The sequence below is a fragment of the Oryctolagus cuniculus genome, chromosome 2, assembly GCF_964237555.1.
Source record: "Oryctolagus cuniculus chromosome 2, mOryCun1.1, whole genome shotgun sequence".
NCBI lineage: Eukaryota > Metazoa > Chordata > Mammalia > Lagomorpha > Leporidae > Oryctolagus > Oryctolagus cuniculus.
Genome location: NC_091433.1, coordinates 89,591,324 through 89,617,052, shown reverse-complemented (window position 1 = coordinate 89,617,052; position 25,729 = coordinate 89,591,324). Strand labels below are relative to the sequence as shown.

Sequence of the window (25,729 nt, the reverse complement as noted above, 5' to 3'; positions counted from 1 at the left end):
TCACAAACACAGAGAGAGGGAGGAGGAGAAAAGAGAGAGAGAGAGAGAGAATCTTGGATCCACTGGTTTCACTCCCCAAATGGCCACAATGGCTGGAGCTGTGCTGATCTGTATAATGTATAGTAGTATACATTATATGTATAATAGTATAATATATACTATGTATATGTATAATAGTATAATGATCTGAAGCCAGGAGCCAGCATCTTCCATCCTGATCTCCCATGTGGGTACAGGGGCCTAAGGCCTTGGGCCATCTTCCACTGCTTTCCCAGGCTATAGTAATGGAGCTGGATTGGAAGAGGAAAAACCAGGGCACAAACTGGCATCCTTATGGAATACCAGTGCCACAGGTGGAGGCTTAACCTACTATGCCACACACTGGCCCCGGTGCATTTCAACGTTTAATTCTAGTTCATTTAGCTTTTCTTTTTTTCCTGTACATGAGCAGCCATCTCAGAGGTATTACTATTTTATTAATAACTAGATAAATATAATTTTGGTTTGCTGAGATCTGTATATGATCACTTGTTTCTTTATAAAATTTTGCTTTTTTACCTCCTTTTCATTCTCTTTTATTTTGCTCTGTTTAATCTTTCTTGAGTTTAATACTTTCTTTCTAAATTTTGTTCTTACTAATTTCAAATAGAAAGTTTAAAGTTAAACGTTCCTTCTTATCTATCATTTTCTCTATACTGTCTTGTTTTAAAAATATAATTTATGTTCTGTTATTTATTTATATAAAGGGTACATATTTCATGTATGTCATATATACTTTTTTTTTTGCAATTAGAACAAGCAGTCTTTGATTAAGTCTTTCCATAGAAAAGCAATCTCCAAGGTATCTTATTAAAAATGTATGTAAGAGGTAGTATAATGTCTATAGTAAACAACTGGAGGACTATATAAATATGTATACACATACTTGGTTTTATGCATAGAATATCTTCAGAAAGGAACACAAGAAACAAATAACATTGATATGTCCAGAAGGGAACTGGATAATCTGGTAATATGGGTAAGGGATTTTTTTTCACAACACAATCTTATGTATTTAAACTTTCAAATGTGGATATATTGCCATTAAAAACAACTAACCTAGGGGTGTTGTTGTGGTGTGACAGGTTAAGCTGCCACCTGCAACACTGGCATGCCATATGGGGAACATTTTAATGTCCCAGCTGCTCTACTTCCCATCCTGCTCCCTGATAATGTGCCTGGGAAAGCAGAAGAAGACAACCCAAGTCCCTGGGTACCTGCAGCCATGCAGGAGACATGCATGAAGTTCCTGGCTCTAGCCCAGCCCAGCCCTGGCCATTGAGGCCATTTGAGGAGTGAGCCGGCAGATGGAAGATCCCTATCTTCATCTATTCCTCTCTCTCTCTCCTTCCCCTTGCAACTCTGCCTTTCAAATAAATAAAATAAATCTAAAAAAAAATCAAATAACTTGAAATGTTAAAATCCTGTCAATGGAATAATATGCTTAGCATATTGCCCTGGATGCTTGCACTGTCTCTATTGGCATGCACTGTATAAATGGTGTGTAAGTTTTCTAGGGCTGCTATAACAAATACCATAGATGAGGTGGCATAAACAACAGAAATTTATTTCCTCACATTCTGGAGGGTAGAATAAGTGTCAGCTGCAGGGTTGATTCTTTCTAAAGGCCTGATTCTTTGACTTAAGATGACTGTTTTTTTCCCTTTGTCTTCATATTGGATGTGGGTGTCCCAAGTGGTAGCTTAACTCACTACTCTACAACACCTATCCTACCTTTCTTTTTTATGCAAACTTTACACAAAACTAGAAACATACAATATAGTTCCTTTTTGTCCTACTGCATTCTTGTAACTTGATGTGTTCTAAAATAACAGATTTTCAGGAAAATTAATGAAAAGTCTATGTAAGTCTCCAATGAGTCATTCTGATACTGGAGACAGTAAGAGCAGTGTGCTGGGTTTTGAGTTCTTAGTTATGATGAGTAGATTTACGAGAAAAGGGCTGTTGGGTCACAGGGACCAATGGGGGGTCAAGATTTTAGAACTCATTACTCATTGGTTAGGCTTCTGTTCTTGGTCTCAGGAACATGTCAAAGTCTAAGATGCAGTTGGTACCAAGGACTTCCAAATATATCTTGTCTTCTAGCTAAGAATTATTTTTGCCTTTGTGGTGGCATATTTGTGCTATATAGAACTCTACTGTGAATAAGGACTCTCCATATTAGATTTAAGTACCTAAAAATAGCATAGGATAAGTATGGAAATAACTTACAAATTGTTTAAATAATTTTGGCACTTTTGCTAAGGTGAAGTTTCTTTTATTATATTCAGCCCTCACCCTGACTGTTGATGAACAGCTTAATATGTTATCCCTCTTAGTATTTTTTTTTTGTTTGTTCTACTTAATACTTTTGGTTGAATACTGTAATCAATACACAATTCTTCTTAAGTGCTGAAACTTAACTGAAAAGTGATCGCTGTTAAATATAAGAGTGGGAATCAGAGAGGGAAGAGATGTGCAATTCGGGACATGCTCAAGCTGACTTACCTCAAACGGTAGAGTTAGAAACATACCAGGGGATTCCAATTCAATCCCATCGAGGTGGCATGTACCAATGCCATCTCACTAGTCCCAGTGATCAATTTCAGTTCACAATTGATCATAATGATAGGACTAAGAACCAAAGGGATCACATAAACAAGACTAGTGTCTGCAAATACTAGCTGACAGAATCAAAAAGGGAGAGAACGATCCAACATGGGAAGTGAGATACACAGCAGACCCATAGAATGGCAAATGTCCTAACAGCACTCTGGCCTCATAATCAGCCCTTAAGGCATGCGGATCCGGCTGAAATGCCCATGAGAGTATTTCAGGCATGGAAAGCCAAGACACTCTGGGGGGGAAAAAAAAAACCTAAATGAAAGATCTCTGCGAGTGAGATCCCAGTGGAAAGAACGGGTCATCAAAGAAGGAGGTACCTTTCTCTGAAGGGAGGAGAGAACTTCCACTTTGACCATGGCCTTGTCTAAATATGATCAGAGTCGGTGAACTCAGGGGGCGTCCATAGCCTTGGCAGCTCATGACAACAGCCTAGGGTGATTACTGAGGCCATAAGAAGAGTGTCAATTTGTTAAGTCAACAACAGGAGTCACTGTGCACTTACTCCTCATGTAGGATCTTTGCCCTTAGTGTGCTGTACATTGAGATTTAATGCTATAACTAGTACTCAAACAGTATTTTTCACTTTATGTTTCTGTGTGGGAGCAAACTGTTGAAATCTTTCCTTAATGTATGCTAAACTGATCTTCTGTATATAAAGAGAATCGAAAATGAATCTTGATGTGAATGGAAGGGGAGAGGGAGTGGGAAAGGGGAGGGTTGTGGGTGGGAGGGACGTTATGGGGGGAAGCCATTGTAATCCATAAGCTGTACTTTGGAATTTTATATTCATTAAATAACAGTTAAAAAAAAGATTATTATAAAGAGAAAAAAATTCTTTTTTTTTTAATTTAATGAATACAAGCTTCATGCATTTCTTTAGTATAATTTTAGGAATATAATGATTCTTTCCACCATGCCGCCCTCCCACCTCCTCCCCCACCTCTCTCCTTCCTCCCTCTCCTATTTACAGTCTTATTTTATACTAAGATCTATTTTCAATTAAATTTATTCACAGAAGATTAAGTCTTCTTCAGTAAAGAGTTCATCAGTTACTATGATAAAAGAAAAGAGTAAAAGAAAAATAAAAATGAAGAAACTGTTTTTCAATAGTTGAGACAGGGCTGTTGAAAGTCATTGCATTTTTGTTAACTTTTTTTTTGAGTAACTTAATTAACTTTAAAGAAGCATCCAAGAGTGATACATCTTTTGTGAGCAGTTAGACATAACTGTAGCTTATGAGACATAAGAATATCCTTCACTTAATACATTAAGAGAAAGTAAGTCTTTTGGAACAAGTTTTGTCATCAATTAAAGAAGCACTTAAGAAAATAAGCAATGGAGTTGGACATTTTTGCATAACTAAAATTTAAGACATAAGTATATCCTTGAATTAATATGCTAAACTGGAATAAATCTTCAAAAACAAGTTTTATTGCTAACTCTCCTAATACAACTCTTTGAGAGCAGAGGCCCTGCATGGGAAGTTAATGCACAGTGACTCCTGTTGTTAATTTAAGAATTAGCACTCTTATGTATAACCTCTGTGATAATTTGGGGCTCTTGACATGAGCTGCCAAGGCTATGGAAGCCTTTTGAATTCACAAACTCCATCAGTATTTAGGCAAGGCAATAAACAAAGTAGAAGTTCTCTCCTTCCCTCAGAGAAAAGTATCTCATTCTTTGATGACCATTTCTTTATACTGGGGTCTCACCCACAGAGGTCCTTCAGGTAGGACGCTTTTTGACACAGTGTCTTGGCTTTCCATGACTGAAATGTTCTCATGGACTTTTCAGCTAGACCAGAATGCCTTTAGAGCTGATTCTGAGGTTAGAGTACTACTTAAAGTGATAGTCATTCTATGAGTCTGCTGTGTGGACTGCTTCCCAGGTTGGAACTCTTGTTCCTTTTTAATTCTATTATTATTCCCAAACACTTAATCCTATTTGTATGATCACTTTAACACTTAATCCTTTCCATATGATCACTTTAACACTTAAAATGCTAATTTTACCACCCAATTTTAGAAGATTTGGGGTCCCATGGCAAATTTTTAAACTGTATCGTTAGAAGTAAGTCTGTAGGAATATATACAGAATTATACAGATTTAAAAACTATACATTTCACAATTACAACTTTAGGAACATGGTGATTCTTCCTACCATGCCCACCCTCCCACCCACATTCCCACTGCCTTCCTCCTCCCTCTAATCCCACTCTTATTTTTATAAGATCTATTTTCAGTTAACTTTATATGTTATATTTATAACATGCTTATATGTTCATATAACATTTATATGTTCATATAACATTTATAACATGTAAATATGTTGTATTTGTGACATATGACTAACTCTATGTTAAGAAAAGAGTTCAACAAATAGTAAGAAAAAATTAAAAACAAACCTGTACCTAAAAAGTCGACATAATGGCTGTTCAGAGTTTTTACTTCTCAAAGTGTCAATTTCACTTCTACAGATTGTCTTTTGGGTGCTCTATTAGTTTTCACGGGTCAGAGAGAACATACAATATTTGTCCTTTTGGGACTGATTTGTTTTGCTAAGTATGATGTTTTCCAGATTCATCCATTTTGTAGCAAATGACCATATTTCATTTTTATTTTGTTTTGTTTTATCTCTGTGTATTATTCCATGGTGTACATATATCATAATTTCTTTATCCAGTCTTCTATTGACAGGCATTTGGGTTGATTCCATGTTTTAGCGATTGTGAATTGAACTACAGTAAACATGGGGTGTAAATATAACTCTTTCATATGCTGACTTCATTTCCCTTGGGTAAATTCCCATGATTGCGATGGCTGGGTCATATGGTAGGTCTATATTCATATTTCTGATGAATCTACATACTGTCTTCCATAGTAGCTTTACCAGTTTACATTCCTACCAGAAGTAGATTAGGGTATCTTTTCCCCACATCCTTGCCAGCATTTGTTGTTTGTTGATTTCTGTATGAAAACCACTATAACTGGGTTGAGGTGAAACCTCGTTGTGGCTTTGATTTGCATTTCCCTGATGGCTGGTGATCCTGAGCATTTTTTCATGTCTGTGGCCATTTTGAAAAATGTCTGTTTAAGCTCTTTGCCTTTTCTTAACTGGGTTGTTAGTTTTGTTGCTGTTGACTTTCATGATATTTTATATATCCTGGTTATTAATCCTTTATCAATTTTATAGTTGGCAAATGTTTTTTCCCAATATGTTGGATGTCTCTTTGTTAATTGTTTCTTTTGCAGTACAGAAGCTTCTCAATTTGATGTGATCCCATTTGTCAATTTTGGCTTTGATTGCCTATGCCTCTGGAGTCCTTTCCAAGAACTCTTTGCTTATGCTAATGTCTTGCAGGGTTTCCCCAGTGTTCTCTAATAATTTGATTGTATCTGGTCATAGATTTAGGTCTGTAATCCATTTTGAGAGGATTTTTGTGTAAGGTGTAAGATAAGAGTTTTTCTTCATATTTCTTCATTGTGGCAATCCAATTTTCCCAGCACCATTTGTTGAAGAGATTGTGCCAGGGATTGATTTTAGCTCTTTTGTCAAAGATAAGTTGGTTGTAGATGCTTGGATTGATTTCTGGGGTTTCTGTTCTGTTACATTGGTTTATTCATCTGTTTTTGTACCCAGTACCAGGCTGGTTTGATTGTAATTGCCCTGCAGTATTTCTTGAAATCTGGTATTTTGATGCCTCCAGGTTTGTTGTATAAAATTGCTTTAGCTATTCGGGATCTGCTGTGTTTCCATATGCATTTCAGTATCATGTTTTCAACATCTGAGAATAATGTGCTTGGTATTTTGATTGGTATTACATTGAATCTTAAATTGATTTTTTTGTAGTATGGAATTTTTCCAGAGACCAGCTCCAGCCAGCCCAGGGGCCCCAAGGTGTGAGAGGTGTCGGCACTCAAAGAAATGAGAGACACTCACAGCAAGGCTGATGGCATGGCTCTGGCCCTCAGGCACCAGACTTCATTTTTATATCATAAGTCACATAATGATTCTTTTTTCTCACAATAACAAGTCTATTGTCCATTTTTTTCTAATAACAATTTATTTTATTTTCAAGGGCATATTCAGAGCATGGGTTACAATCACAGGTGCGAGGCATGTTCAGATCATGGGTTACTATCACCTACAGGTGTGAGATAATGGGCTGCTCACACAAGCCAAAGCCTGGAGAGCTGATAAGCAAAGCAGAAATTGGCTACACAAGCTAGAATAGTACCTTACTAATCTAATCTTTACTAGAAGCCCCAAGTTCAAAGCAGGCCCCTTTTTGAAATGTATCCCTTCTTTGCAGTTCTTTCTGTAACTCTAATTTCTTTGTTGTACTTATTTAAAGGTTCACTTACATCTGTCCTACAGTTTTGACATCCTAACCATTACTCTATTTGTAGCACATATTGAATTAAAGCTTTAATAACATTTGTCTCTATTTTAGTGGGATGTATATCAGGGAACCTCTTGCTTTTTAATTCTTTTCCACAAACAGCTAAACCCTGCATAAAGCATCAACCATTTCTCCTACACTAGCATTCTGCTTGATTAAAATTCTACAAAGCAATGGACAGTTTGGGGATTATGAGACTATGCGTTCTTCCCTAAAATTAGGAATACAGCAATTATTAGCAGGGCCACCAGGAAGCTCCGGCTTTCTTAAGCAGAGTGTATGCTGTGTCAGCCAGCTAAAGTTGCCTTGGCCTCATCAGAATTTTATTGATATTGATTCTTCCAATCCATAAACATGGAAGACTTTTCCATTTTTTGTAGTTTCTTCTATTTTGTTCTTTAATATTTTGTAATTCTCATCATAGAGATCCTTCACATCCTTATTTAAATTATTTCAAGGTAGTTGATTTTTTTAATAGTTACTGTGAATGGTTTTTTTTATTCTTTTTGTTTTTTTTGTTTTTTTTTTTCTTTTTTTTTTTTAATTTTTTTATTTTTTGACAGGCAGAGTGGACAGTGAGAGAGAGAGACAGAGAGAAAGGTCTTCCTTTGCCGTTGGTTCACCCTCCAATGGCCGCCGCGGCCGGCGCACTGCGGCCGGCGCACCGCGCTGATCCGATGGCAGGAGCCAGGAGCCAGGTGCTTTTCCTGGTCTCCCATGGGGTGCAGGGCCCAAGCACCTGGGCCATCCTCCACTGCACTCCCGGGCCACAGCAGAGGGCTGGCCTGGAAGAGGGGCAACCGGGACAGAATCCGGCGCCCCGACCGGGACTAGAACCCGGTGTGCCGGCGCCGCTAGGCGGAGGATTAGCCTAGTGAGCCGCGGCGCCGGCCCTTTATTCTTTTTGTTTTGACAGGCAGAGTTAGACAGTGAGAGAGAGAGACAGACAGAAAGGTCTTCCTTCCGTTGGTATACCCTGCAAACGGCCGCTATGGCTGGTGTGCTTCGCTGATCCGAAGCCAGGAGCCAAGTGCTTCCTCCTGGTCTCCCACATGGGTGCAGGGCCCAAGGACTTGAGCCTTCCTCCACTGCCTTCCTGGGCCACAGCAGAGAGCTGGACTGGAAGAGGAGCAACCGGGACAGAATCCGGCACCCCAACCAGGACTAGAACCCAGGGTGCTGGTGCTGCAGGTGGAGGATTAGCCTAGTGATCTGCGGCACCGGCCTGGGCTTGATCTTAGAAATTCTTTCTCAGCCGTGGCATTGTCTGTGTATAGAAATGGTGTTGATTTTTGTGTGTTGATTTTATATCCTGCTTCTTTACCAGACTCTTGTATGCATTCCAATAGTCTCTTAGTGGAGTCTTTTGGATCCCCTATGTGTAGAATCATATCATCTGCAAGTAAGGATAGTTTGACTTCCTCCTTTCCAATTTGTATCCTTTTGATTTTTTTTTTCTTGCCTAATGCTTCTGGCTGAAACTTCCAGGACTATGTTGAATAGTAACGGTGACAGTGGGCATCATTGTCTGGTTAAGAATCTCAGTGGGAATTCTTGAAACTTTCCCTCTTTCAATAGGATGCTGGCCATGTGTTTGTCATAAATTGCCTTAATTGTGTTAAGGAGTGTTCCTTATACAACCAATTTGCTTAGGGTTTTCATCATGAAAGGATGTTGTATTTTATCAAATGCCTTCTCTACATCTGTTGAGGTAATCATATTGTTTTGTTGTCCAGTCTGTTAATGTGGTGTATCACATTGATTGATTTGCAAGTGTTGAACCATCCCTGCATTCTGGGAATAATTCCCACTTGTCAGGGTGGATCATTTTTCCAATGTGTTGTTAGATTCAATTGGCTAATATTTTGTTGAGGATTTTTGTATCTATGTTCATTAGGGATATTGGTCTATAGTTATCTTTCTCTGTTGCATCTTCTCCAGGTTTGGGTATTAAGGTGATGCAGGCTTTGGAAAAGGAGTGTGGGTAGACTCCTTTTCAATTGTTTAGAATAGATTGAGAAGAATTGAAATTAGTTCTTCTTTAGATTTCTGGTAGAATTCAGCAGTGAAGCCATCTGGTCCTGGAGTTTTCATTGTTGGGAGGATTTTTATTACTGATTCTATCTCTGTCTTGGTTTGTGGTCTATTTAAGTTTTCTGTATCTTCTTGACTTAATTTTGATAGATTGTGTCTTCCTAGGAATCTGTCCGTTTCTTCTAGGTTTCCTAGTTTGTTGGCATACAGCTCTTTGTAATAAATTCTGATGACCTTTTTATTTCTGTGGTATCTGTTGTTACATTTACTTTTTCATCTGTGATTTTATTGATTTGCATCTTTTACTTTCTTTTTTTTTTTTGGTCAGTCACACCAACAGTGTATCAATTTTATTTATTTTTTCAAAAACTCAGCTTTTCACTAATTCTCTGTATTTTTTGTTTCAATTTTGTTTATTTGTTTTCTAATTTTAATTATTTCATCCTAATTGTTTTGGGCTTGGTTTGTTTTTGATGTTCTAGGTCCTTGAGATGCATCAATAGCTCATTTATTTGGTAACTTTCCAGTTTCTACATGCAGCCACCTATTGCTATGAACTTCCATCTTTACACTACTTTTGCTGTATTCCATAGGTTTTGATATTATCATCTGCATTTATTTCCAGGAATTTTTTGATTTCTCTTTTGATTTCTTCTATGACCCTCTGTTCATTCAGGAGCATGTTGTTCAGTCTCCATTTGCTTATGTATGTTCTAGAGATTCTTGTTGAGTTCTAGTTTCTTACTATTGTGGTCCAAGAAGATGCATGGAATTATTTCAGTTTTTTTGAATTTGCTGAAACTTGTGCTGTGGGCTAGCATGTGGTCTATCCTAGATACTGTTCCATGTACTGATGAGAAGCATGTGTATTCTGCCTTTGTGTGGTGAAAGGTTCTGTAGATATTTGTTAGGTCCATTTGGTCTATAGTGTCCATTAACTCTGTTGCTTCCTGGTTGATTTTCTGTTTCTCCTCCTCCTGTGGGGCTTCCCAGGAGGTTTCCTCTTCTATTTGCTGAGCATTTACTTCCTACCCTATTCCCTGAACATTTTCTTCCCAGCCTCGAGTAGGGTGCTGCTCCCAAATCTGCCATTTTCCCCCTACTCTATATATACAGTTTTAAGAACATGTTGGAACTTTTGAAAATTATTTTTTGTTAACAACAATTGTACATATTTTTGGGCTACACTGCCACATTTCAATACATGTATACCGTATATATTGATAAAATTAGGGTAATCAGCATTTACCTCTCTTTGACATTGCTTTATTACTGGAGCCTTGTAACTCCTTTCTTCTATTTTCTGATAAAATGTGTACTACATTATTGTGAACTAATCATCCACTATGTGGCATAACACTGGGAATTTACTCTTTGTAACATTATGATTTGGTTCCACTGTTTAACTTCCCTATATCCCTTCTACACTTCCCAGCCCCCACTAATTACTACTCTGTTCATGTTGACATCTTGTCAGTTGCTACGAAAAACAGTGTGGATAGTCCTTAGAAAACTAGAGATGGGACTGCCACGTGTTTGTATATTTTTGATTACAAATTCACTCTCATTTTATATTGGTCTGTTTAGATTTTCTTTCTTCATGATTCAGTCTTAGAAGGTGATATCTTCTTAGGAATTTATCAGTTTCTTTCAGTTTGTCAGATATTTTGCATTTAAGTTCTCTACATTCAGCATTCTTCTTGGAGGAAGTACGTATTTTATCTCATATTTTTTTTGACAGCAGAGTTAGACAGTGAGAGAGAGAGAGAAAGAGAGAAAAGTCTTCCTTTTTCCGTTGGTTCACTCCCCAAATGGCCGCTACCGTCGGCACGCTGCGCCAATCTGTAGCCAGGAGCTAGGTGCTTCCTCCTGGTCTCCCATGCGGGTACAGGGCCCAAGCACTTGGGCCATCTTCCACTGCCTTCCCAGGCCACAGCATGCATGGAATGGAAGAGGAGCAACTGGGACAGAATCTGGCGCCCCAACTGGGTCTAGAACCGGGTGTGCCGGCGCTGCAGGCAGAGGATTAGCCAAGTGAGCCACGGTGCCGTCCCTTATCTGGTATTATTATGATGCTCTGTTTTTAATTGTCTGACTTACATGTATGAGTTTGTCTTTTTTGCACATTCACTCCTTTTGTAGATGTATTTTCTTATTTTAAAGGCAGAAGAATGACAGGAAGACACACATACACACACAAAGACATACACAGGGGGTGGAGGGGGAGAAAGGTCATCTATCCACTGTTTCACTTCCCCAGTGACTGCAAAAGCCAGGGCTTGGCCAGGCAGGCCTAAGCCAAGATCCAGGAACTCCATCCTTGTTTCCCATAGGAGTGGCAGGGGCCCAAGTACTTGATGTACTTGATCCATCATCACCTTCTACTTCCCAGATGCATTAGCAGGAACCTGGATCAGGAGAAGAGGCAGGACTTGATCCCAGACACTCTAATATGGGATGCCAGCATTGGAAGCAGTAGCTTAATGTGCTGTGCCACAACACTGGCCCCATATAGTCTCTCTTGAATGAAAGGGTATATGGGCATGGAATTTTAGATGGACAATTTCTGTTAGTCCTTTTATGAAATTCTGACATGTAATTTTGTTTCCTGTCAGTCAAATTAATTCATTTTACCTTTATACTTAAACCATATTTTTTCTGTAAAATAGGAAAATCCTTAGTCATATCTCCTCTATTATTGACTCTTTCTCATCCTGTATTTTTAAAAAAAATCTCCTGGATTTCTTTTATTTTAGGACCTCCGTGCTAGTCTCCATGGTGGTGGTGGTCATAGTGGTGGTGGATGTTCTCTTTTTTCTTCTCTTCCTGCTTCTTTATTTTTTTCTGTCCTTCTGAGACTATAATAGAGCTTTAAAATAATTTACATATAGGGAAATTTGTCATTTATGTGTGGACAGTGTGATGAGTTTAGCAAATACATACAAATACTATTCAGATAACAACATATATAATAACAGTTTCATCACCAAGACTATTTCTTCTCACCTTACCTCTAGATCTGTACACTGGCAAATCTGTTTTCTGTGCCTATCAGTTTTTTACCTATTTTAGAACTTTAAAAAATGGAATCATGTGTTATATAGTCTGGCCTCTTTTTCTTAGCATAATGCATGTGAGAGCCATCTGTTACGTGTGTCTATAGTTTGTTAGAGTGGTTACTGCTACTGAGACAATACCATTCTGAATAATGCTGCCTAACTCACTCTGTGCCAATTGTATTTCTCAACTCAGATGGTGGGGACAGAAACTAAAGCTATTTATGTTCTTGTGTGTATACAAAAGATGAGCATTTTACTCATTCTTTATGAATATTTTTACTCTGGCTCAGGTACCCACCAGTCCATATTTGATAGATTTTATGGGGGTCCCCACGGAACCCAGAGGCCCTGTTTGGGCATCTTTCCTCTCTGATTCTGTTCCCTAGGCACTCTGGCTGTGTTTGCTTTCCTGGACTTCCAGTTCCACCAGCTTAACTCAGGTGCCTGGAATTTGCCTGCCTCTCCATGCATGCAGTACATTGTGGAAACTCTCTCCAGGGAGTATGAAATTCAAACATGGGGCTCACCTTGTTTGTTTTTCCATCTCAGGGTTTAGTGTCCTGCACTAATAGTGAATGTCTGACTGATTCTTTCATATTTTCAGGTTTTTTTTTTTTTTCAGACGGGAGGGTAGATCTAGTCTGTCACTTCATTTTGGTCATACCTGAAATTGTGCTTTATGGTTTGAGTATATATATATATATGTACACATATCTACATATATACATGCATATACACATATGTGTATATATATATATATATACATTCATTCATTCAATTTAAAAGGAAGAGGGGGCAGAGAGAGAGAAAGAAAGAAAGAGTGAATTGATTTAATCCCATCTCACTTCCCAAATGCTCAGCATAGGTAGAGCAGGGGCAGGCTGTCTTAGAGCCAGGAACTTCAACTGGATCTCCCAGATGTTGCAGTAACCCAAGTACTTGAGCCATCTTCTGTTGCCTCCAGGGTGTGCATTAGCAGGACCCTGGATCAGGAGAAAAGGTAGGATTTGATCCCATGCACTCTGAAAATAGGATGCAGGCATCCCAAGTGGTGGTTTAATCCATTGTGCCACTATACCCACCACATGCACTTTCAGATATTATATTTTTAAAAATAAAAGCATTTTATTGACACATGTTTAGAAAGACATATCAATGCAATAGACTATTATATCCAAAATACACTCGAGTATGTACATATAAATTTAATATATGATAAAGGAGACCATTGATGTAAAAAAGCTGATTACTCAATGATATTGACGTAAATAAATTCTAAAAAATAAATTTGAACCATACTTGATAACCCAAGTCAAATTGTATTTCATGCATATCAACTATTTACACATAAGAAATAACACCTGAACTATACCAGCAGAAAGCATAAGTAAACATGTTGTAGTAATAGAATTGGGAAGATCTTCTAATAATGTAATAAAACCCAGAGACCATAAGTAAAAAAGATTGTTGAATTCAATCTCTATATCTTACATTTTGATTTCCTCAAATCACTATTTCATTTCTCCAGTTTATGGATTCTAGCCCTTCAAATATGTCTCCAGAGCTTATAAGTATTGTTGTATTGTCTTTTAAATAAATCATTTTCAGTTCTTGGTGCATGTATTCCTTATTTTTGTGGTGTTATTAATATTTAGTAGTTTATAACTGTATAATCTTTTAATTTCACTATAATTTTCCCATGAAAACAAATATATATATATTTATCACATATATAAAATATTATTTACTTTTGCTTCTCTTAATAATTATACATGATTTTCAAGAATTTGTGGGATTATAAACTGGAATTCTGAAACCACATTTTTAGTGACTTGAGATTCAGTACTCTCAGAGATGCAAGTTTCCATCTACACACACCCATGCTGAATTCCAAGTTCACTGGTCAGAATTTTTATTATTTCTGTGTCATGGGTGATATGGTCACTCTGGCTCCCTGGTTTAGTTAGATTTACAGCTTCTCCACATGTAAGTGCCAAGTATCTCAACTCCTTGTAAGACAGAAATATTAAGTCTGTAGTTCCAAGTGTGTATAACTACCTTAGATAGGTTTGCAAATTTTTAATCCTTAACTCCTATTTACACTGTGATCTTTAAGCTTTATCATTTTTATGGATATTAGATGAAGTATTTCCTTTATCTGCAGTTGTGTACTGTTTTTTTAACACTCTTCTAAATGAAGAATGGAAAGGGAAATTTACTTTGCCAGCTAACTCTATCAGATTGTCAAGAAGTCAGTATAGATTTTTATTTACAAGTTGTTATCATTTATTTAACATGAATAAAAAGCTAAAAATTAAAGTACAAAGGTCAGAATCAGATATGAGAGTCAAATGTATACTTGATGTTTAGAAGTGATACGGGAATAAAGCAATCCTGTGCTTTCTTGATGCTCTTCTCACTGCAGTATTTGAAATTTGTGTGCTTTGTGAGTTTAGTATATAAGCTAATGAAAATGTTATTCATCTGTATTTTTGTTCAGTGACCTTTGGATGTTATTTTATCAGTAACTAGTCTTATAAAAGATAAAATACTGCTAATAAGATATATTGACTTTCAATCACAAACTTGATCAGCTTCCTTAGGATTAACTGGAGACATTATTTTCAATTTCTTTTAGGTCAAGATTAGAAGGTAGCACTCACACATATGCCAGCAAGTAAGTATATTAGAAGGTCATTTTAAGATACATGTTGAAAACTAAGAATAAATTGGTAATCCAGTTGATTTCTAAATTTTTTAAAAAATATTTATTTATTTTGAAATGAAGAGAAGAGAAGAGAAGAGAAGAGAAGAGAAGAGAAGAGAAGAGAAGAGAAGAGAAGAGAAGAGAAACACTTCTAACTGCTGCTGGTTCACTCTCCAGATGGCCACAACAGCAAGCACTGGGCCATGCTGAAGCCAACAGCCAGGAGATTCATCTGGGTTTCCAATATGGGTGGCACAGGCCCAATCACTTGAGCCATGTTCCATTGCTTTCTCTCGGCCATTATCAGGGAACTGGATCAGAAGTGGAACAACCAGGATTTGAACTAGCATCCAAATGAGTTACCTGCATTGACAAGTAGCAGCTTCACCTGCCACACCATAATGCTGGCCCCAATTTCTAAATATATTTGAATACCCTCAAATGGTAAAATAATGCAGTGACAAGCAGATTATTAATACATGATAGTTTAGGGGCCAGTGCCATGGAGCCGTAGGTTAATCCTCTGCCTGCAGTGCTGGCATCCCATGTGGGCACCAGTTCTAGTCCCGGCTGCTCCTCTTCCAATCCAGCTCTGTGGTATGGCCTGGGAAAGCAGTTAGAAGATGGCCCAAGTCCTTGGGCCCCTGCACCCACGTAGGAGACCGGGAAGAAGCTCCTGGCTCCTGGCTTCAGTCCGGCCCAGCTCTGGCTGTTGCAGCCATATGGGGAGTGAACCAGCAGATGGAAGACCTCTCTCTTTCTCTCTCTGCCTCTACATCTTTGTAACTCTGCCTTTCAAATAAATAAATAAAAATCTTTAAAAAATATATGGTAGTTTTTGTTTCTAATAAATTAATCATTCCTTCATTTAATGTTTATTGGAAGTCCAACCTGAGGAAACAAGGAATAAATTAGCTGCCTCTAACAGATAAGCTAAGTACAATTAGTAAAGAAAAGAATATAAAGTGCCTAGAAATTACTCATCTTGGGTTATGCAAATATAGTACCTGGGTAAGCAAGCAAATACTTGAAATTTGATAGGCTGTGTCAGAAATTATGAATCTAGATATATAAATTGCTATAATTGCTATGGGTTGAGGAGAACTAACTGTTCTATTTTTATCACCAGTAAATTGCATTGTGTCTCCATTAGTATTTCTTTGCTTTTTAACATGTAAAAATTGTTTATTTTTATGGAAAACAGTGAAATATTTAAACATATTTATTCAGTGTAAACTGATCAAAATAGGTAATCAGTATTATTAGCTTTTCATTTCATTACCCTTTTGTTATGTTTGGTGAATACAAGCTTGTTTCCAGCTCTTCAATCCCATATGTAAAGTATATTGTGAACTACAGTCACTCCACTCCACTGTGGAACACTTCATGTCACTTCTTCTAGCTAAAATTTTCTGGTACCTATTATCCACTTCCTTCTACACTCTTTCTAGTCTCTAGTAATCAGTATTATGAGATCATATTTACTTTTTAAAATTTCTACATATGAGAGAGAACTGTATTATTATCTTTCTGTGTCCTGGTAATTTTACTTAGTATAATGACCCCCTAGTTCCATCCAATATGCTGTGAATGGGATTCATTCTTTTTCAAGGGTGAATAATATTACATTGTGTATCCATACCACATTTATTTATTTAGCTATTCATCTGTTGTGGACTTCGACATTGATTCCATTGGCTTGACCATTGTGAATAATGATACAGTGAATGTTGAAGTACAGGTGTCTCTGTGATATGCTAGTTTAATTTCCTTCAGATATAGACCCAGAAGTGGGATACATAAGTCATGAGGTAATTCTGTGTTTAGTTTCTTGAGGACTCTGTATTGTTCTTCACAATGGCTGTTGTACTCTGCATTCCCTCTAAGGGGTGTAAATGTTCCCTTTTCCCTAAATCCTTGCCATTTGTTATTCTTATCTTTGTGATGAAAGCCATTCCAACAGGAGTGAGATGATATTTCATTCTAATTTTTTTAAAGGTTTACTTTATTTATTTGAGAGAGTTACATAGAGAGGTAGAGACACAGAGAGAGGTATTCCATCTGCTGGTTCACTCTCCAGATGGCTGAAACAGCTGGAGCTGCACTGATCCGAAGCCAGGAGCCAGGAGCTTCCTCTGGGTCTCCCACACAGGTGCAGGGGCCCAAGGATTTGGGCCATCTTCCACTGCTATCGCAGGCCACAGCAGAGAGCTAGATCAGAAGAGGAGCAGCTGGGACTAGAACCGGCGCCCATATGGGATGCCGGCTCTTCAGGCCAGGGCTTTCACCTGCTGCACCACAGCACCAGTCCCCTTCATTCTAATTTTTATTTGCATTTCCCTATTGGCTAATATAGTGAAGCTTTTTACACATTAGTTGACCATTTGTATTTTTCTGAGAAAAGTCTATTAAGATCTTTTGCCAATCATTAAACTGATTTTATGCTGAGTTTTTAATATATTTGATTAATAATTTTTCAGATGAATAGTTGGCAGCTATTTTCTTTCAGTTGTCCCTTGACTATCTTGATTGTTCTTTTCTTAGTTTGATATAATCCCAGTTTATTTTTGCCTTTGTTGCCTGTACTTTTGGAGTCTTATGCTTAAAGTCCTTGCCTACACCAGTGTTTTGAAGTTTCATCATATGTTTTCATCCTATATATTTCATATGTTTTCATCTTATATTCATAATTTTAGGTTTTAGATTTAGGTTTCTGATGCATTTTGAACTTATCTGGCATGAGAGTTGTATGTGAAGGGATTCAATCTTCTGCTATGGATATTCTGTTTTCCAGAACCATTTAGTAAGAGATTGTGTTTTCTTCTATGTATGTTTTTGGCACTTGTGCTGAGAATTAGTTGGCTGAAGGTAAATGGCCTTACTTGTGAAATCTCTATTATTTTCCATTAGTGTGTGTGTCTTTTGTATCAGCACCATGCTATTTTGTTTACAATTACTCACTAGAGTTTCTTGAATTCCCATATTGCGATGCCTCAAACTTTTTGTTTATGATTTATTTCTTTGGGTAGTCAGGGTCTTTTATGGTTCTGCACTAATTTTAGTATTTTGTATAGTTCTTTAAAAATTATTATTGATATTTTAATGGGTATAACATTGGATCTGTGAATCACATTGGTAGTCATGGACATTTCAAGAATATAAATGCCTCCAATACATAAACATGTGAAACCTTTCCTCTTTTTATCTTTTCAATTTCTTTCATTAATATTTTGTAAAAATGATTGTAGCAGTTTTCACATACTTGATATAAATTTATGCTAAGGTTTTTTTAAGCTATTATGAATGAAACTGGATTTATGATTTATTTTTCAGTGAGTTTGTTACTTGTATATAAAAATGCTGTCGATTTTGCATGTTGATTTTGGATTATGAAGCTTTCCTGAATTCATTTCTTAGATGTAATGGTCTTTGTGTGGCGTCTTTAGGTTTAAATATGTAGAGAATGATGTCATCTGAAAATAGGCACAATTTGAATTCCTCATTTTCAATTTGTATGCCTTTTCTGCCTCTTTCTTTTTGACAAAATCTAGCATTATATTGAACAGGGGAAGTAAGACTATACATTCATGTCTGGTTTCAGATGCCAGAGTAATACTTTGTTTTACACATTTAATGTGGCATTAGCTATCTTTGTGTTATATATGTCCTTTATTATGTGGTGCTATGTTCCCTCTAAACCCAATTTGTTGCCTATTGTTATATAAATTTAGTCTTTTATTCTGTTGATGTCCTGCATTATATTTATTGATTTCCTTTTGTTAGCCATCATTGCATCTCTGGGGGAAATCCCACTTGCTCATGATAAATGATGTTTTTGATGTCTTGTTTGATTTGATTTGCTGGTATTTTGTTAACAGTTTTGAATCTCTGGTTATCAAGGAGATTGGTTTATATATAGTTTTCTTCTTTTGTTGCATACTTGTCTGGATTTGGTGTCAAGGTAATAATACTGGCCTTGAAGAATGTGTCTGTGTTTGCTCCTTTAATTAAAAAAAATATTTTGATTGGAATTGGTGTTACCTCTTACTTCAAAGTTTGGTTGAATACAGCATGAAAGTAATCTGGTCCTTGGCTTTTCTTCATTTGTAGACGTTTTATTATTGATTTGATAACACTACTCATTATTGGTCTGTTTAGGTTTCCTCTGTTTTAATGATTGAAATTTGGTGGGTTAAATATGTCCAGCAATGTATCCATTTCTTTTTTTTAAAGATTTATTTTTTATTTATTTGAAAGAGTTGCAGAGAGCGGTAGAGACAGAGGGAGAGGTCTTCAATCTGCTGGTTCACTCCCCAGATGGCTGCAATGGCCAGAGCTGTGCCAATCTGAAGCCAGGAGCTAGGAGCTTCTTCCACGTCTTGCATGTGGGCACAGGGGCCCAAGGACTTGGGCCATCTTCTACTGCTATCTCAGGTCATATCAGAAAGCTGGATCAGAAGAGGAGCAGCTGGGACTCGAACCAGCATCATATGGGATTTCTGTGGTGTCAGTTGTGATATTTCCTTTTCAGCTGTCATTTTATCTATACATGCTATGCCTTTTCCTTTCTTGGTTAGTTTAGCTAAAGGCTTGTTGATAATATCTATCCTGTCAATAATCCAACTCTTTGTTTCACTGTTCTTCTTTCATTTATTTCTACTTTGATATGTGTTATATATTTTATTATACTAAATTTTAGTTCAGTTTGGTTTTGCTTTTCTAGGATGTGGAGTTGTGACCCAAGATTGTTTAATTGAAATCTTTCTATTTATGTAGATGCCTATTGTTATACAATTCCCTCCTCATACTGCTTTTGCTATATCTTATGAGTTCAATATATTGTGTGTCCATTTCTGTTTAGTTCAAGGACATTTTAATTTCTGAAATGACATTTTGTTTCAAAAGTATCTTTTCCAGGCTTTATGTTTTAATTTTTAAATTTTCTTTTGCTTTTTTATTTCTAGTTTTATTCCACGCTGGTCACAGAAGATACACAATATTATGTCAGGGTTTTTGAATTTGTTGAGTTGTTTTAGGGCCTACAACATGGCCTATCCTAGAGAATATTCTGGTGAAACTAATATACATTATAAAGGTGTTGAATAAAATGTTCTGTGAATGTCTGTTAGGTGCATGTGGTTTTTATCGTTGACTCTTTGTGTAGATGATCTGTCCATTGGAGAACATGGGGTGATGAAATCCCCCACTGTCATTGCATTGGAATTCATCTGTCTATTAATATTTGTTTTATAAAATTGAGTTTTCTGGATTTAGGTGTGCATATATATATATATATATATATATATAAAATGTTTAAATGTATACATATATTTGTTGAATCAATCCCTTGATCATTGTGTTGCGAATTTGTCTCTTTTTACAGTTTTTGCCCAAAAGTTTGTTTTATCTGATATAAGTGTAGCTACTGTTGTCTTTTTTATTTCTGTTCGTGTAGAATATCTCAGGTCTCACAGGGTATGTGCTGGTTAGGCTGCAATGTGGGCTGGTAGTTGACCAGCTTGAAGCAGATAGGGCCCTCCAGATCCCACCAATAAGTGTGAGTTACTCCAGAGATTGTAACACTAACAGCCACAATACAAAAGCCATGAAATATGTAAGGGACTATCTTTGGTCTCAGTGACACTGAGGCTTGTGCTCAGGCTACCCTGTACCTTTAACAAAGAGATGCAGAAAGGGACTTACTCATGTCTGGTCCTCTGGGTTTGTGTTTCAGGTGCTTTAGGCACTGAGTCCTGAGAAACACAGGAGGAACTTCCTTAGATCATACACAGGCGCTGTGCCTGCAATTACACAGCTTCAGGGTGCTGAAGGGCCTGCTCTTTGCTGTGTGGATTTCTGTGACTCCAAAGGCTTCTGATGGCAGTGGAGATGCCTGCTGCTCCATAAGATGAAATGGAGTTTAGTAGTGGCTGTGCTCCAGTGGCTCAGGTCTAGGGCTTTGTTGAGGGAGGAACAATGTATATGCATTTTTGGAGAGAAGCAGTGTTAGCTTTCTAGAGTAAATTTAAAGACAGTGAGGACTGTAGAATTTTCCTGTAGTTATGGCTGCCAGTCTGTGGCAGTGACTGGATTTGTGGAGCTCTCTGTTTACTTTTTGTCAGTAAGGTGGAGTTCCCCAGACCTAGGAGCCACAGGTAGGAGTTGTGGCATGCTTTGTTCCTCCATGCTGGGTTTCTGAGTCTCTGTTCTGTTTAGAGTCCTGGTTACTTACTGATTGGATTTTCCCTTCAGTCTTCTGGAAGTGCAGTCCCTTTTTTGGTCTGGTTCTTCTTTGTCTCCCATTCTTCATATTCTGTCTCTGAATTTCTCCATGTTTCTTAGTTTGTCTTCCAACTATCATTTTTGTGGTGTTTTCTCTAAACAATTTTAAATTCAGAAAGTCTTTTTTTCAGGGATTTTATTTCTTATTTAATAGATTATGTTCCCTTTTTTAACTTCTATAGAAATGTAAGCTTTTTTTTTCAAGCTTTCCTCTTCTTATATTTTTTTACTTTCATGTTATCTCTTAGAGGCTTTTCCTTTTTAAGTCATTAAGTGGCAATGATTGTCTCTTGAGAATTCTGCATGTCCTATATTGCAGATGATGTCTTGTTGTGGAGCTTATATTTTGTCTTCCAGTTTTCACAAAAATGAGTGTTCATGGGGAGCATGAATTAGTGTTCTGGGTCTGTACTTGGAAAAGACTTATGGTTCCTAATTTACCATGTATTGTATTTCCATATGTATCCCTTAGCTGATTTAAATAGCTATACTATAGCTTGTGAGACATAAGAATATCCTCCATTTAATACACTAAAGTGGAATAAATCTTTAAAAACAAGTTTTACTGTTAACTCTCATAATACAACTCTCTGAGGGCAGAGGTCCTGCATGAGAAGTTAGTGCACAGTGACTCCTGTTGTTGATCAACACACTTATGTATGATGTCAGTGATCACCCAAAGCTCTTGACATGAGCTGCCTAGGATATGGAGGTCTTCTAAGTCCACAAACTCCATCAGTATTTAGACAAGTCATCAGCAAAATGGAAGTTCTCTCCTTCCTTCAGAGAAAAGTACCTGCTTCTTTGATGACCACTTCCTTCATGTAGGATGCTTTTTGCCACAGTGTCTTGGCTTTCCATGCCTGAAATGCTTTCATGGGATTTTCAGCCAGACCAGAATGCCTTAAGGGCTGATTCTGAGGTCAGAGTGCTACTTAAAGTGATAGTCATTATATGAGTCTGCTGTGTGGACTGCTTCCCAGGTTGGAGCCCTTGCTCCCTTTTAAATCTATCTATTATTGTTACCAAACACTTAATCCTATCCATATGATCACTTTAACACTTAAAATGCTATTTTACCACCCAGCTTAAGGGGATTTGGGGGCCCCATGGCAAGTTTTTAAACTGTACCCTTAGAAGTAAGTCCATAGGAATGCATGCAGAACTATACGGTTTTACAGGTACAAACTTCATACATTTCATAATTACAACTTTAGGAACATGGTGATTCTTCCTACCATGCCCACCCTCCCACCCATATTCCCACCACCTTCCTCCTCCCTGTCTTATTCCCAATCTTATTTTTTACTAAGATCTATTTTCAATTAACTTTGTACACATATGATTGTCTCTGTTAAGTAAAGAGTTCAACAGATAGTATGAAAAAAAAACTGTTCCTCTATAGTCTAGACAGGGGCTGTTCAATGTCATTGCTTCTCGAAGTGTCAGTTTTACTTCTACAGATCTTTTTAAAAAAATTTGTCACAATTTTATGAAATGTGGAATAGGATGGGGAATTAATCTGCTAGCACATTCTTCTTTCTTATCTAGCAGTCAGTGCAGTCACAACCTATAGTTATTTATTTCTTAATGGATTAAACATCAGGTTTCAACAAAGCCTGAAGAAGACTTTCAAATTCACGCAGGTATTCTATGCTGGGAAGTAGCAAATCTGTTTTCCTGCTCTGCTTCCTAGTTGCTTATTTGCATATCCTAATTTAGCAATTAAAATGCTCAAAAAGAGTTATAAAAGAGTTATTACAGGTTATAAGATATTGAATATTCATTCTTTATGGTCTTTATTTGTTAATATTATTTTGGAAGCATTAATTTTACTCTCATTTTGATACAGATCAGAAAGCAGCAGCCATGCTGTTACCAGCAAGTAAGTAAATTAGGAGGTATTTCTTAGAATCAGTGTGTGCTAAAAATCAAGATAAATACTAATAATTAAGAATTAATTGCACCATAGGTTTTAAAATTATACATCTAAAAACAACCTAGTTGTTCTTGCCAATCCAGTCATAAGTGAATACTTGTTTAAATGAATCTCTCTTTTCTTTCCTTCAGCTTATTATATAGTGTATTGGGAGCTTAGATTTGGGAAATAATTGGTTATGTGAGTGATGGAATATGGTCATGCATAAGAAGAATTCTTCTGTACTTTTATCCTTGTGTTCACATAGGAAATGTTTACTTCTTTATTTGGTGTCTCTTCAAGTAGAATCTCAATATGTACACTCATGAACAACTGAGTCAATGTCTTTCCCAATCAGTTGAGAAGAATTTTCCCAATAAAAAACATTATAAGGGACTAAGAATTCTATGCATTCCCAAGTCTCTCAGTCTTACAAAGTAGTATTCACTAGATCCCTTTCCATTCCCTAAAAGGTGCATGTCTCTGTCTAATAATCTGAATAAGATTATAATTTCTCAGCCCCAACAGTGATGGGGTTTGTGTCTTTCTGCAGGTGTAAAATATTTTGTATTTTCCCACCTAGGTTCTCTGATTTACAGTCCTTATTTTTCTGTTTAGGGGACTGATGATATTTCTTCTAGGTTTCTCCAGGTTCACTACCATTCCAAAGCACACCAAATCTACAGGGCAAGCTCTCTAAGCAGCACACCTAGATTGTATGGTATCATTTATTCCAGAAATTTCCCCTTTGAGTAAGAATGTTTAAATCTCTTATCCTTGATCTCTTCTCATTGTGATCTTTTCTTTACTCTTAAACTTTGGAATTAGTTTCATCAAACTAATAATATTGATTTTTGTTATCCCTGTCATTATTTTGAGAAAAAGAGTTGTCACACAGTGCTTGAACACAGCATGTCTCAAGGTTCTTTTCCTCACCATGGGCCTGATTAATTAGTATTCTACCATTTCAGAAAAAGACCAGGTTTATCTTCCTCAGCATTGTATAAACAGCATGTAGCATCATATTTGGATTGTGCTGAATCATCAATAAATATTTGTTGAATGAATGGCTACCATTGATCCTCACACACATGGGGTAGACAAACAAAAACACAAAGTTATATGGGTATGCATTCACAAGTGCAGACAAGTAACATACAAACCACATATCTTCGATATTATAATTTCCCTCATTTCTCCTATCTTTTTGTAATATCAGTGATCCTGAAACCTTGTTAACATAACTAAACACTTCTAGAATTCTTATTCAGTTATATCAAATGAGGGATGATAACATCCCCCATAGGAGAATGTTGACTCACTGGCTAGTCTTCTTGGTTAACATGCTGAGGAAAACATTTTTAGGGTAATTATCTAATTTTTAATCATATCACTTGAAACTGACGCTGTGGTTAATTGACATAATATCCACTATAGTTTTCAGATCATATGTTTAGAATACTTGCATGGAAAGTCAGTGGGAAAGGTTGTTGAAGCCAAAAAATGCAGAGATTGGATGAATTTGGGTGATATTAGTACTGTCTTAATACACTTAACCTTTTAAATGTCTAAATTCTATCAACATTTCAAATCATTTCCTAAGTAACAGAAGAATTTTAAATCATTTAATAAAAAAACTTTAAATATTAATTTCCAATACTTCTCTAATTTGGCTTTTAGCTTCCAGGTTTTTATCCACAGGACCCAACCTTTGATTAGTCACCATTATTATTAAGACTGTATATTCAATAATTTTTTATAAGATGTTTATCAACTGCATCACTCACCTGTTCATTCTTGAATATAATTATTTTTAATTCTTGGTTAATTTTCTGAAGTAAAACACTTGATATTTGTTAGTATCTATTTTTTTAACTTTTATTTAATGAATATAAATTTCCACAGTATACCTTATGGATTACAATGGCTCCCCCCCCCCCATAACGTCCCTCCCACCCGCAACCCTCCCCTTTCCCACTCCCTCTCCCCTTCCATTGACATCAAGATTCATTTTCAATTCTCTTTATATACAGAAGATCAGTTTAGCATATATTAAGTAAAGATTTCAACAGTTTGCACCCACATAGAAACACAAAGTTGTGGGGAGCAACCCGGACTGGACTGAGTTACTGGAATTAAGACTTATTCTATGCATCTGCTCTCCCACAATATGGCGCTGGGAGAGAAGAAAACAGCTTCTACGCAGCTGCCTCTTGCCAACTTGAGTGATGACATCCAGGAGCTGATCCTGCTCCTGATTGGAGGAGAGCAGCATACTCGGTGTGTGGGCAGCCAAGTTGGGATTGGCGGAGGAGGACTATAAAGGAGGAGAGAGACGGCATGCACCAGGAACATCTAAGAGGAACACCTGAGGAACATCTGAGCAGCCCCTGAGAGAGCCGGCCGGCGGTGTGCCACTCCCCTGCAGAAGTGGGGAAAGTGGCTAGGGGGAACTGCCCTTCCACGGAGGTGGAAGGGATGGTAGCCAACCCAGGAAGAACCAGCAGCAAACCCGGGAAGGGCCGAGCAGACAAAAGAACAACGCAGGGTCCTGTGTCGTTCCTCCACGAAGAGGGGGAGCGACATAATGGTGCCGTGACTCGGATAGGAAACCCAGGAGGGAAGAAGCAAGAAGAAGTGGGAAAATACCGGAGAGAGAGAC

The 25,729-nt window shown here is 37.2% G+C and overlaps 1 protein-coding gene and 1 long non-coding RNA gene across 6 annotated transcripts in view; one reads left to right on the top strand and one right to left on the bottom strand.

Annotated features, from left to right (window-relative positions):
- Positions 1–25,729, bottom strand: part of LOC138843046 (disintegrin and metalloproteinase domain-containing protein 32-like) — a 498,529-nt gene that overhangs the window by 62,153 nt on the left and 410,647 nt on the right. The gene's annotated exons all lie outside the window — the stretch shown is intronic.
- The window catches only part of LOC138848518 (uncharacterized), a 31,494-nt gene continuing 20,380 nt past the window's right edge, over positions 14,616–25,729 (top strand). Inside the window, exons 1-2 of the long non-coding RNA XR_011386380.1 lie at positions 14,616–14,837; positions 23,002–23,034. This is a non-coding gene — a long non-coding RNA (uncharacterized lncRNA). The remainder of the gene's footprint in view (positions 14,838–23,001; positions 23,035–25,729) is intronic.